Source organism: Leptosomus discolor, chromosome 22 (assembly GCF_034619465.1).
Source record: "Leptosomus discolor isolate bLepDis1 chromosome 22, bLepDis1.hap2, whole genome shotgun sequence".
NCBI classification, from domain to species: Eukaryota; Metazoa; Chordata; class Aves; order Leptosomiformes; family Leptosomidae; genus Leptosomus; species Leptosomus discolor.
This window is the reverse complement of record NC_141412.1, coordinates 4779483-4793547: the sequence shown is the minus strand read 5'-3', so window position 1 is coordinate 4793547 and position 14065 is coordinate 4779483.

Below are 14065 nucleotides of genomic sequence, written 5' to 3'. Positions count from 1 at the left end.
TCTTGGCAAGCAAAGTACATCACTTAGCAGGGACACGCACGGCGGACAGTTTGCAAACACGGGTAGCAGTTTAGTACCACTGCTCCCATGTGGGGGAATGCATTAGTCCACTGCTAAAAGGGCTGCATTGCAGACAAGGGAGAGCCCAGAGAACACACAGACAAAGGCAGAGAGCGGTCTGCTCTGGGGAAAAGCACTGATCTCTCACTGCACAGCCACTGCAGTGCCCTGGAAACTATCGGATCCCCTCCTTAAACGACACGGGAGCTCCTCAAGCCTCAGCTGCGGCTATGTTGCTACTTCACGAATGTTTTTCCCGAGACCCTTGATGCTTGCTTTTTCTTGGTTGCATGTGGCAGTCAGGGAGAGATCCAGCTTCAAGTCCCTGATTAGCCCAATTTGGATTGATCTGAATTTCCCTTGGCCATGCCTTGACCACTAGGCTGTACAGTCAGCCTCCGGCATTGAGCCCAGTGGAAGACTTGAAGTGAAACAGCTCCAAGAACCAACACCTTGACCTTTTAAAGTGCAAGCAAGTGATATTCAAGTTGGTGGACAAAACCTGGTTCTTCCAAATTAGCACATCAATCACAGAGGTATTAATTTACAAGGGAAAACAAGGGGTAGGGAAAACACAGGTTGGCCTTTGTCCTTAAAAGGGACTTCTGTCCCTTGACAAAAGTTTCAGCGAATCCATTTTTTCTCCCACACGTACAAAACCCCATCTCGTCAAAAAATTTCCAGCCAACTGTAACAAACAGCCGGTTCCTTGCTCGGAGGTCTCTCACCAGGGAGAGACCTGCCACCTCCCGTACAGAAACCTGTGCCAGAGACCACGGAGCTGTGGATGCATCCTCCCCATGTGCACCTACCCTTCTCCAGCACCCTGCAGAGGATGCAACCAGCAGACGTGCTGGCAAACTGCATTTAGGAAATGCAAGGACCGAGCGGTATGGAAGGAGGTTGTGGTGGATCAGGGCAAGCTGCAGCTAGTGGGGGTGATAAGAGGGAGCTAGTTTTCTGGAAGGGTCTCCAGAGGAAACAACAACAAACCTCTAAACTAACCACCAAACACATCTGGTTCTACAGAAAGCAGGGCTTCCTGCAGTCAAGTACAGGGAACCAGCAGGAGAAAGCTTTTCACAGCCCAAGGATATGCTCTGTGCAGCCGGATACCCTGCAGACTTTCAAGGAAGCATTTCCCAGCAACATGGATTTGTCCCTGTTTTTTTCAGAGCTGGAGAAAGCAGCCTCATCAAGACAAAATAAACCAGGGAGGAAAAGGAGGAATTATTCCAGCAAACATCAGCCTTCTGCTGCTTCCCTGTCCAGCTCTCAGAGCCAGAGAAATCCCGCTGGCCTAGCACTGCCAAAGCACACAGTGCCCTCAGGAAAGAGCATCTGGCCTCATCCTTGCTGCCCCTGAAGTTGCTGTCAGTGCCTGAACAGAGGACACTGAGCGTTGGCATCCTTTGAATCCTCTAATAAAGCCAGAACATGTCCCTTGAGCATCCCTGTAGGGCAGAGCCGTAAAGGGCAGCCCTGAAAAGACTGAACACCTTGCCTAGTAAAGTGCCTTCACTGCAAATGCACCCAGGAAAGGCCTCTGCCACTGGGGAGGGGGTGGGAGGAAATGGCATGCTAAAAGAGCCACTCGGAGTCAATCCACAGCATCTGGCAAGCTGCCACAGTGGGCTGGCACGCATCAAATGCCCCATTTGTCAAGGGCAGCTTCCTCCGAATAGCGCTCTTACCTTAAAGATGCCTTTTCCCTGCCCCCTGCCAATCCAGACCCAAATTGTCAGCACCCTCCCATAGGACAGGCTGACCTTGGGCTTCGTGTGATGGACAATGGGCACCTTGGGGCTGGGGTGCTGCTCTGGTTTCCATCCCCTTAACACAGGGGAAAAGGAGCAGGCTCCAACGATTTGTGCATCGGTCTCTTCAGCATCAATTCCTTTTAATTTGCTACAGAGCATTTAGCAGCTCCCTGGTCAATCATCTGTCACTTTGGTGCTCCAGCTGCCAAGGGCCAACACAGCCCACTCGTGCCCCAGCAGAGCGAGCTGTCGGCTTGGCTTTGCAGCTCTGCTCGGGCTGGCAGCAGAGCGCTCCCAGGGCCGGCGCTGTGGGAACGCTCCCTCCCCGCGTCCTCCCGGGGCTGGCTGAACGCTGAGCTCCTTCTGCGCCACCGGCAGTTGTGGGGATGTGACCAGGTACCCCGCGCGCGGCCGCTGTCATTAACGTTCCCTTCCCGCTCCGCAGCGCGCTCCGCACGCCCAAAGGGACACGACCCCAGTACAGACCCGAACCGCAGATGGCGATGGTCAGCTGGGGGAGAACGCGGAGCCACAGACCGCAGCCTGACCCCCCCAGTCGCTGACCCATGCTCTGCGCCTCGAGCCGTCTGCCGGCACCCACAGGGTACCAGGGACTCTGCTCTGCAGCCAAGGCATTTGCTCGCTGTTAATTCCTGAAGTGATTTCGTTTTATTGATGACCCTGAGAAGCCTGACTGAAGGACATTGTAAGAATTCACTTGAGGCTGCTGGGAGCACTATGAAATCTGGATCCAGATGAAGTATTTCAAGCGTGTTCCCTCTCAACATGCCAGTGCAACTGAGGGCCTCAGTGCCGGGTAACACCAGTGCAACAAAGCCACAGTCCCACCTCACTGTCACAGGCTAAAGCTGCAAAAGGTGAAATCCATTTTCTCTCAGCTAGAAAATACACGGTCGCCTGCAATTTTACACTGCTGGTGAGAGAAGTTACAGCTTCACAGCCCAAGGCAGGGCTTGCCCTGCATCCAAAAAATGCCTTGTTACCGAAGCCAAATGATGCTTTTTGTTGCTGTTTACGGCACAAGTGAGGCTAGCCAAAAATTAGTCTGGGGAAAATTATGCTCCTCTTCAAGGCATTCACTCTATCCCTGCCCCGTCATAATACCACTCTCCTTTTCCCACTGAAAATGTTCAAAACAAAACCTGGCTTTGTTCAGATCATCAGTTTTAGGCTTCTGCTATCTCCTCCCCCACAGGCAAAAGAAGAAGGAGAAAGAAACTTAAAGCTGAATTAATTAAAAAGATAAACTCTCTTTTCCACCACAGAAAGTATACTTTCTTTTTCCAGTTTTGAAAAATCAGGCTAAGACACAAATCACCAGCTCAAATGTAAGCGATTTTGGGGTTAAAATACTTCCAAAACAGAGGTGTTTTGCATAGTTTGGAATGACTTTCCTTGGCAGAAATATATTTTGACATGCTGCAAGCAGAAGGGCTGTGCCGCATGGTAAAGAGATTTCACATCCTCCGGCAGAGGGCAATGGTGTCAAGGCATGACAATATTAAAAGGGCACTCATCTAATAAAAAAGCTTTAATAAATCCTGGAGCCATGTGTTAGTAACGTGCTGGATTATTAAATGCTGAAGGTTCTTTTTTTAAATCAAGTTAATTGGCGTCAGCTCTGACACTTACCGTAGGAAACACTGATTTGATCTGCAATCTGGTTTATAGTCAGTCCTACCTTCTTTCTTCCTTTGGAGCTGATCGGCCCCAGCGTCATTACTCCTTGGTTTTCCCACATTGAGCACAAATGATTTAGAATGTGTTAAACTAAAGAATTGCTTGAGTTGAATTTGTATATATACATTAAGTCAAGGGAGTAAAAATATTGTCCAGATGTAAGAAAAAGACACACAAAAACCCCAAACAAACATACCAAACACGTGCTTGTATTTCAAAACAGCTAGGAAATAACAAATAAACACAGCCAGAGCCTACAACAAAAGCTTTACAAAGAAAATAAACACTCATACTTCAGGATACAAAGTCTGCTCTCACTAATGGCTTTTCCCCCTGGGCAAAGTATCCCCTAACCCTAAGCACAGGGTCCCTTTCACCTTTGCAATAGAAACCGGTTCTGATCCCTGCTGAAAAAAATGATGCAGGAGCGCCACAAACCAGAGCTGGTCCGTCCGCTCAGCCCACCTCAACCCAGTGAGCAGCTGGACCACGACCCCTGCGACCCAACGCGAATTCCCAGCCAGGTTCACCCCCCTGAGCCCGCCGTCTCGCACAGAAAACGACCGGGGGCTCGTGAGCGCAGCACTGTCCTGCCCGTTGTACCGACGGCGAAACTGAGGCACGGGCAGCACCGGCTCTCCCTCGGAACCGCACCGCGCCGCCGCCGCTGGGCTCTGCCCCTGGGCTCCCCGGGGCCGCCGGCGGGCACACCAGCGGCTGGCTCCAGCCCTGCTCCTCTCCGCACCGCCTGGCAGGGGACCGGCACGACAAGCCTCTGTCTAAGATCCTGGTATTTTGGCAGAAAAGGCTTTTAAAGCACAGGCTAAAAATAAAGGTAGTAATAAAAGCCTCTTGCTCGTTAATTACTCTGTAAGCCATTACTGCCTAAAAACCCCATAACTTTAATGGGGGCTATTATAAGTATAGTAGCAAAACTGTGGAGCTAATTACTGTTTAGTTATTAAGCAGTACGTAGCCAGAACTGAGTAATGAGCACGCAGAATTGCTTGTTCTTTGGGGATTTAGTCAGGGGCGCTAACTTCAACCTCAGATCCTCCCGACTCACGGAAGGAAAGGACAGAGGCTTCGTAGCCCAGCACTCCCAGAAGGCTGCACAACGCCACAAGGGGCAATGCGCCATCCTCGAGCTAGAACTGATTTGTACAAAGCAAAGCTCGAAATGCAAGTCAAGAAAGGGATGAGAATGATTCAGAAATGTTTGTTTCAGGCCACCATGACCAATCTGCCAGCTAGAGAAGAACCGGATTCACCCACGGGAATCAAAAATGTTGAGCCAATGCAGACTGGGTCTGCGGCGGAGGGTGAGGGTTTGCATTACCTCTTCATCCAGCGTTTGTTTCCTTCTTTTAAAAAAATAAAATAATTCCTGTGGCCAAAAATAGAGAAATAAATGTTGTTCTTTTTTTTTTTTTTTTTCTTTTTTTAAACACAAAAGATAGAAAATTCAGAAATATTGGAAAAGCCTGCAAAGGAATCTTATTTTTAGGAGGCTGTTTTTCCACTCAATACTTTTGTCCAGCTTCACCTGCAAACCCTCGTTCTGTCACTACACTTGCCCTGGCTACATACCCAGGGGCCACTCCTTGTGTTTTCCAAGCTGTTAAGAGAAACTGAGGCGCAAGAGATTGCAGAATTTCCCCAACCTTGCAACAGTTGAGGCAAAACCTGACCCACTCTCCCCTTCCAGTCCTGAGCCCCTGAGCCCTGTTGCAACAAATGGGATCAAGAACACAGATTATCTCACAGAAAAAAAAAAAAAAAAAAAAAGTCAACCAAGCTTCAAAGAACAACACTTAAAATTTAAAGCAAGCATGAGCAAAGTGGATCAAGGGAGCTCAACACAAGCACAATTAGCTTCTGTAACTTATTGCCACAGGATACCAAGAAGAACAAGAACTTAACAGGATTCGAAAAAGGATTAGTTGTGTATGTGAATAAACTGCATATCCAGAATTAGAATGAACCACCCACCAGTTTGGAAAACATATAAACCCTGGAGTTTCAGAGCTTCAGCCAAATTTTAACAAGCATCAGAAACTTTCTCTTCTCCAGATTAATCTTCCCCCTGTGCTGCTCCACCTTCGCAGACGCCAGTAGAGGTGGCCAGAGCTAGAAGTAGGACAGGAGATGTGACGGCACTTCTGCTATGCTGGCTACACTGCCTAGTCCCAAGATTCCACTGCTTCCAACAGCAAGGCAGATCTTCTGTTAAATCCGTAAAAGATTTAGTGCACTGTCCTCAATGTGTTTGCTTTCCTGTACAGGTTTTTACACTGCAATCATCACCACAGTGCCCAAGCGCTGTCCGGGATTTCTCAAAGATCCTTAGATACTGTCACTGCACTCCCTTCCCTTGTGGCTCCGAAGACACGCAGGGGGATGCCTTGGAAGGGGCAGGTATCCTTTCATTACAGTGCTTTTGAAGATGGTTGAACGTGGGCTTTGTAATCTTCTTGTGATAAGCAAGGCAGAAGCAAAAAATGTGTCATGCACTTGGCAACAGAAAGTGTCAAGGCTGATGTGGATCCTTGGTGCCTGGAGAGTCTCATCAGTCTTGGCCTGGCCACCCAGGAAATCCCGTCTGTCGCAGAGGCAGCGCTGCCCTTACACTGCTCTGTCAGTCAGGAGTGGCAACGCTTGGTCCAGACTCTCCCTCGAGCCAGGAAAGCTGTGGGTTGACTCAGGTCTTGGATGAGAAAGCACTTACAGCACCCAGTACTTCTTGATAAATGGCTGCACTTCACACATGGTTTTTAAAAAGCATCTCTATCAAGATGAAAAGCTGTTTGACTTACAGCCCAATTCCAAAATAGAAAGACAACTGGGAGCTGTTTTCTTAGGGGAAATGCTGATGACACCCATGAAAAGTTGTCCGACTTTCAAGGTTGCTTGTGGCTGAACACTGAATGAGTGCCGGGAAAAGAGTGCTCCAACAATTGGCTCATTTAAGGGTTTCTCCATGAAGTCTTCTCGAACCGGTGACACATCAAGTCCTCTTGACACAACGATACCTCGAGTTATCCCCTTTGCTCATCTAAGTCCACGTCAACATTTTCAGAGACAGACATATTTCCAGACCTTCTATTTCCACCTCTGTGGTCTGCACTGCACGGAATATTTTGTGCACCGCTGACTTCCGTAGATTTTAAAAAGCGACACTAACAAAGGATGACCCAATTTCAACATGATTGGACTAAATTCCACAGCTCCGTAATAGGCTTTGCATACGCTTTGTCCAAAGGGTTTGAAGACTCCTGTAAGAGAGGTGGCGGGCCATACTGACCAAGCCTCACCTTTCCAACCAGCAGGCCAGCGAAGGCTGCCGTTTCAGGATCTGCAAGACTGAACCATTGAGCCAAACAGGTCAAGCTAACACCAGGCTCCTTGTGGACTTGCCTTTCTCCCTCAGCCCAAGGAAGCCTAACAAGTTAAGCACGTGCAACACAGCGGGGCGATGAGAGAACGGCCATGGCTGTCAGAAGAAAGACTGCGATGCTCGCTAATGCTGCGGTAAGGATTGCCTCACCACCACGCAGCTCACAGCTCTTGTTGTTAGGGGCTGAGAGAAGCCCCAGGCTCCTATATAGCGTCCGAATTAAGGGTGTAGCATTCTGTGGGGGCACCTAGAAGCCCGGGCTGGTGGGATACGCTGGGGGCTGCCCCCCATTACACGGTATGTTCACAAATATGACCAGCGAACATGAAGAGCTGTGCCCAGCAAGCCACAAGCCCTAATTTTATCTCTCAGCTGGCTCTGCAGTATGTTCCTAATTCCAGACCTGGAGAGGAGACTGCTCACCTCCCACACACTGTTGCCTCTTGAGTCACTGGGGAGACGAGGCCGGGGGAGCGCAGCGGGGCCCTGCTGAGCCGCGGGTCAGGGCACGCAGCACGTGGCACGCACCTTTCCGCACGAGCTGGAAGGCAGCTCGCCAGCTCCGTACCTGAGACCTGGCTTCACAGCCACCAGCACTTACTTTTAATTACTGAGTTCTTCCCTGCCCCTGAAAAAAAAAATAATCCTGCTCTATTTAAAAAGAGTTATTAATAACCTGATTCTAATGCATTAAAAAAGGGGAAAAAAGGAAGCCTTGCAGAGCTAGTGAGCCAGCTAGCCCTCTCACTGTGCTAGGAGCACTCTGCCCGCACCACTGGGCACTCTAAACACCTTAAAAAGGGATTTAGTGTTCAAAACCATAATTTTTCTTTTTTTTCAATAGCAAACATCAAGTATCTCAAAGGTGGTTTTTTTGAAGGCTGGGGGAAAAAAATATGCAGGCATCCAAATTCTCTATTACTCTAGAAAACAGCAGCTGTTGTAAGCACAAGTCCCTGAAGACGCCCCTGAAGTAAAAACTGCTTTGCAGGAGCTGTTGTCAGAGTTGCTTGACAGCGTGCACACATCCAGGCTGAGAGGCGCTCCGGACGGGCAGCGAAGAGCACCCAGCGCCGTGGGAGCACGACGGTGCTGCTCCTGCTCAGGGTGGGCAGAGCATTCCCAGCGCACGGTAAATTCAGACAGGGCATCGCCTCTGCACTCCTCCCCACAACGCCACCTCCAACACGTGCTGCTCACGAGGCAGCCGCGGAAGCCTGGAATTAGTTGCTTTGTATTTCAGAGGCACTAAGAGCACCCATGCAGGCCATTCGAGCTGAAGAGCTTCTGGGCTATAAATTCACATATTATAAATTTCTGCCTTATTGCAAACTACCTCCTCACTGCAGACAAGCCTGCAACAGGGCCAGGGTTCCCAGGTTAGCTGCTGCACCCTACGCAAGCAGCCTGTTCAAGAGTCCTTGTTAGCTGCTGCCCAAGCAACAAACCCTCCAGCACCATAGCTTACCCCAGTGCTGCAGAAATAGATTTATACCGCAGCAGCAGTGCTTGGAGGGACAGGGCCATTCACTGAGTCACAGAAGCATTTCTCGCAAGTTTTCTCTCCCAATGCCTTGCAGGACAGACCTAGCAAAGATGCACCATGGCACTCGGAGCTCTCTCGACTCCCTGGTTAGCAGTCGGTCAAAAAATCATAGCCAAAACCACTACAGAGAAAACCACCAGCTCCCATGCCTGTTCGATGGCTTCTTTAATGACATAAGGCTCAAATCCTAAGCCCTGCTCAGTGCTGGGTGGTCAAACAGGGCACAGAGAGTCCGACAGCCTGTGGCCTCTGCAAAAGTCACTAATGGGACTGAGGGATTAACATTGATTCTTTCATGCTACAGTGTGAAAAGGGAAGGGGGGTGGATCTGGGATGATAAAGCAAATGCCCAACTATAATTCAGCAGCTGGCAACACAATCAATTGCCGCTTGCAGTTCCACAGTCCATTAGTACAGCCGCAAACCTACACAACCTTCTCCTTGGAAACAGGAAGGTCATTTTAAAATGATCTCCCTTCGATTTCTGGTGGGTGCTGAAATTCGGCAGGGTCCCCTACCCCTACTGTGCCTGCTGAAAGGAAGCGCACAAGGCTTCCCGTGATGCACTCGTCCTTCTTCCCTCACCTCCCTTCTCCACAGTGAACACGGAGGCTTCTGCCTGCCTGAGAACCTTTGACATGTCAGAATAACACGGACCACCTTCCATTTTGAGAGGCATTTGGAAGGAAATGATTTATTTCCCTCTACTAGCACAAAAACCCCATATGCCTACCCAATAAACCCAGAGCTACTGCAGCATTGCCCAAGGAGGTGGGATTTGGCTCTTAGTCGGCCTCTTACTGGGAAAGGCAAGGGCTAAGTCTACCAGTTTGTCCAGCTTCCAATCTAAGCCTGATTCCTACTCTGGCTTCCCCTGTGGCTTAGTTATTTTGGCTCACCTGCACCTCAGCTTGCTCTAGAGGTGAGATGAAAACAGCCGCCTACTTTTGGACAGGAATCACAAGGCTCAAGTAGCTCACAAGCTAAATACAGAAATGGCACAAGCACTGATGCCCGAGGTGCTGGCAGAGCGCAGCTCACACCAACCTGATGGCCTGGTGTGCATGCCTGGGGAAGGTCATTTCTCCTAATTTTAGAATCACACAAGGGCCAAACCCAGCCCAGATCTTCTCCATATGAATGAGAAATGGAGAAGCCAAACAAAAGCTGGAGGCAGAGTTAAGCCAACAGTTTCACAGCCCAACTCAAAAAAGCAGTGAACAGCAGCCCTCAGAGGAAGACAGGCACCTACAAGTGCCTCTCCCTGCTGCCCAGCTCCAGTACCGCTCACCAGCCCCTGCCATTTCCAAGAGCATCTTCATCACTCACAAAAGCTTGACCCGCTCGGCCAAGCACCGTCCTGCCACCAAACTACGTGGGACACAGGGAAATATTCCACAGCACCACAGAACTCTAATCTACAGGTGGCTGAAAGCATTCACATGTCATCTGATACACAGAGATGCAGACACGGCTGATGGACAGACAGACTCCCTTGCAAGGTTTTACTTGCAAGGTGAGGAGCGAGACAAGCCCTTGGGGAGCTCTGAGAAACTTGAGGGTTTTGTAATGGCTGCTCTAAGAATATTGTAATCACGCAGTAATTATGGTGCATCTCAAATCAACCAGGTAAATTACATCGTTATCATTATGACTGTCACCAACCTTGCGTGGCAGGGACGGAGAGACAGGCCATCCCTTGCCCAAGGAGCTAACAGGGTTAGGGGAGTATCAACAGAGCTACAGCACAGACCCATCAGACTCCTTTCAGGTCTGCCCAACCCACGCGACGGCACCCTGGTAGCTTCCTCCAGTGACTAGGACCACATCTGTACTCTCCCAGGCTGTATCTCAAGGTACAGCACTTAATTAGTCAGGTTGATTTTACCTTTTTTTAATTAAACAAATATCTTCAAGCACAAGAGCAGTCCTTGTCATTTGATTGGAACTGTCAGTCTTTCAAATGTCATCCCTACAGATGACTAACCTTTAAAAACATGAGTTACTAAACTCTTTGACTCAGTTGATGATGAGCCAGAGCAGTAACGATGGTTGAGACAGAGAAGGAGAAAACAGTGCTGCCTGGACTCAGAGGGGCTCTGTGCTGCATGTGGCCTTAAAGCCTTCTCGCAGCTCGAGGGACTGGGGCTTCCTGACAAATGCAGAATGCAGGCTACGAAAACGGGGGATGTGGCGTGCCTGTGAAGACTTCTCGGCACACTTGCTCCTCCAAGTCGCTGTCATGTTGACAAAAAAGAGAAGAATTTCCTCTTTCAGTCTCTCTGAATGCATTGGTTTCCTCAGTGCAGAGTGAAGACCTCGTTTCATTCTGCCTCCTCCGCAGGCTCCTTTTTGAACAGGTTTCCCTGGACTCCCTGATCCTCCATTTTCCCACATCTCCCCAAAGTAACACTGCTTCGGGAAGCATCCCAAGATTTACAAGCCCCAAGTGCACCACAGCGTTAGCAGCAGAGGAGGGCACGGGCTAATCCCAACCTGAATGCGAACACTCGCCTACTCCACAGCCCCTTCGCCCCCTCCCAGACCGGGGTCTCAGCCCTGGATTGCTGCACAGTTCACATTTGCTCTGTGACAAGAATGACGCAGGCTGTCGGGTAAGTTATTAACTTCAGCAGCCAGAGTCTCTTCCCATTAGAGCGTTATGGTACGAGATGCCTGGGTGAGACAAAAAGGACTGCCAGGCAGAGCACAGAGCGCACGAGACAGCGATGAGAAATAATGTTGGCAGCATTATTAAAAGATAAATTGGAGAAAGAAAGGAGGTGTATGTGTGGGGTGACAGCTTCAGAGGACTGTAACAAATCCTTTTCCACCAGGGGCTTCGCAGCTGTCAAATTTCTCGAAGCCGGGGGACAGGTCAGTGGCACGGAGACGGCTTAGGTCCCCCTGCTCCGCAGGTCAAAGCACCCCTTCCACACGGGTGTTCTGCGAACGCAAAACCTCAGAAGTGTCCAGCAGCAATAGGTTTATGGCGTGCAACGTCTTCCTAACCCCAGCGCCTCTTCGCTTGATTATGGGGACAATAATCCCAGCATCCTCACAATGCCACGGACAGTTGCTTCTCCACAAAGGGCAGAAATTGGCAGCTCCCCCTGCCACCGTGCTTTGGGCTTTCTTTATAGAAAGGCACCTTTTCTTGCCATTTTTGCTTCTTCCTGAGGCTAGTCTGACAGGCTCGAGGCAGACACAGTATCTACACCTCCAGGATCCAGACAGCTCCACCTTGCTGCCAAGGGATTCATCTCAGAGTAATGTTATTCACAGTTATGCCTGCCAGGCCCCCTTCTCAATACTCTTGGCTGAACACTGGCTGCTTGCACTTGGAGAATTTCGGAGTCAAAGTAACTAATAACTTAGACTAACTAACTCTGTCTAAGGTAGACGTGACTCCAAACTGAGCCACCCAAGAATGAGCTGAACTCTCATCACATTGCTTCACAGTCTCTTTTAACAATCTCCTGCCGTGCCTGAATCTCACTGCTCAGGCCAAGGTAGCACACACAAATCTACCAGCACCCTTCCCAGTGCCCGAAGAGCCTACCACTGCACAGACACCTCGGGTGCACGCCAACAGCTTCCCACGCAGGTAGTTGTCCTGGCCCCCACCCCTACCACTCGGACTCCACCCGATCTTTTCAACGCTCCCAATTTTAGCGCTTGCAATATTTTTCCTGGTAAAAATTGTGCCAGAAATGATGCTCACCTAACTGATAAACAGAAACAAATACTTCCAAACCCTCACAGAAGGTCATTCCAGGAGCTGCACACTCTCTGAAAATGAGTATGTTAGAGTCACGCCTTGTGGATGTGCCGCTATTGTAAGAAAGACACTGGAAAAATTATTCATTAGTAGTGACTTCTGTAGCTCTAATCTCCACAACCAGCTGCCGTTCATGCAAGCGGATCACAGCCCATCCGAATAAACCTTTGAATGTCCATACAACCCCACGTCACACAGCCAAAGTCAGCCTCTCCTGGGGCACTGCATCCCTGCAGCTACTGCAGGAACCGAGAATGGGAGGGATAGAATATTCCTGTATCTCACCAAGGCTGTAGGGAGCAGGCAGACAGAGAGTGCCATAAACTGGCTGGCAGCCTTTCAAGGGTGGCAGGCTTGTGCCAGATTATACTTCTCTCTCCCAAATTAGAAGCAAAACGTGCCACTAGAAAGTCAGGTGAAAGCTGTCTCTCAAGGAAGCAAGAGGCTGCCTCTCAGCACCACTGCGTGAGGCAGCATCTTAAAGCACCCTGCTAATCTGAGCACAGCCGTTGCCTCCCCAAAAAACCCCACAGCTCTCAGGGTCCAGCCTTGCTTTGTGCTGTCCCACACCTGCCTACTTGCCCTGGCAGACACACGTCACAGGTTGCTGACCCCTGCCACAAACTGTGCTAGGATTTAATCACAGCACCATTCTCCTCCCACTCACCCATTCACACCAAGCCCCTCATGGAGGCAGATGAATGGTATCATTACAAATACTTATCTTGCTCAGGCCCGGAGCCTGAGCTGGCCACTGACCGTGGGGGACACGAAAAGACCCAGCAGGCACCCTCTCTGCCTCAGTCACGCAGGTTTACCATCCAAACGCCATCCCTGCACAGTCCTGCCAGGCTTCCAGCATCCAGCAAGCTCCCAGTTCAGAACAGGACTGCAGCTTACTCCGTATGGCTCACTCCCTCCTTCAGAGACCCAGCCCACTCACAGATCTGCCTCTCAGCAACCATCATGTGCATCTATTATTCAGAAGAAATATCAACTTATTCATGAGCCAAAATAGGCTCCAGGTACCGCACCCAGTTTCTAACAAAATCCCTCCTGCAAAGCTGCTCTTTTCTCAGCCTGGACTCAACTGAGAAGAGCGCAGCGCTGCTCTTGATTTGATCCCTCTGGAGGGTTTTACAGCTTTGTTACGGTGAGGGACAGGAGTTAACAACCCTGTCGGGCCGCTCCCTCATCATCTGGTTAATGTACCTCGTTAATGGCTACGGCACAGTATCGCTCACCTCCTGTACAAGCCACAAACTCCAACCTTTCCCTTGGGCCTGCAGCTACAGTTCCCCACAGGGACGGAGGGACGGCAGGGCAAGGAGGGCACGGGAAGCGACGTGATGCCCAGAGGAGGACAGTGACTTATCTAGCATGCCGTCACAGGCCCCTGCAGAGTGATTCACATACCAAGGAGGCATCTAGCTACAGCAGGCACAGAAGGGCTCACACAAAACAGCAAAGTTATGCTTCCCTTCCATCAAGCCTGAATCTGAATGCGGCAGCGCTGCGCTGCTCAGGACAGTGTAACAGCTGCTCTGGGTTGGACGATGGCTCCTACACCCAATGAAGGAGTATGAATGATTCCTTTCAGTGTTGCTCCTCATCTACACATAGAGAAAATCCTTCCAGCGGTGCTAGTCCTTTGCCGATGACAGGCAGGGCTGGCTGGGCAGGCACAGAGAGGAGGAGGCAGGAGGAAACAGGCAAGCTCATCTTGTTGCACTGCGAGCATCCACAGCTCTTCTAAAAATGTGCGGAGCGCGTTAGTGTAGACCACAAAAAAGGCCCAAGATCCTGCACTGGAGCGCCCC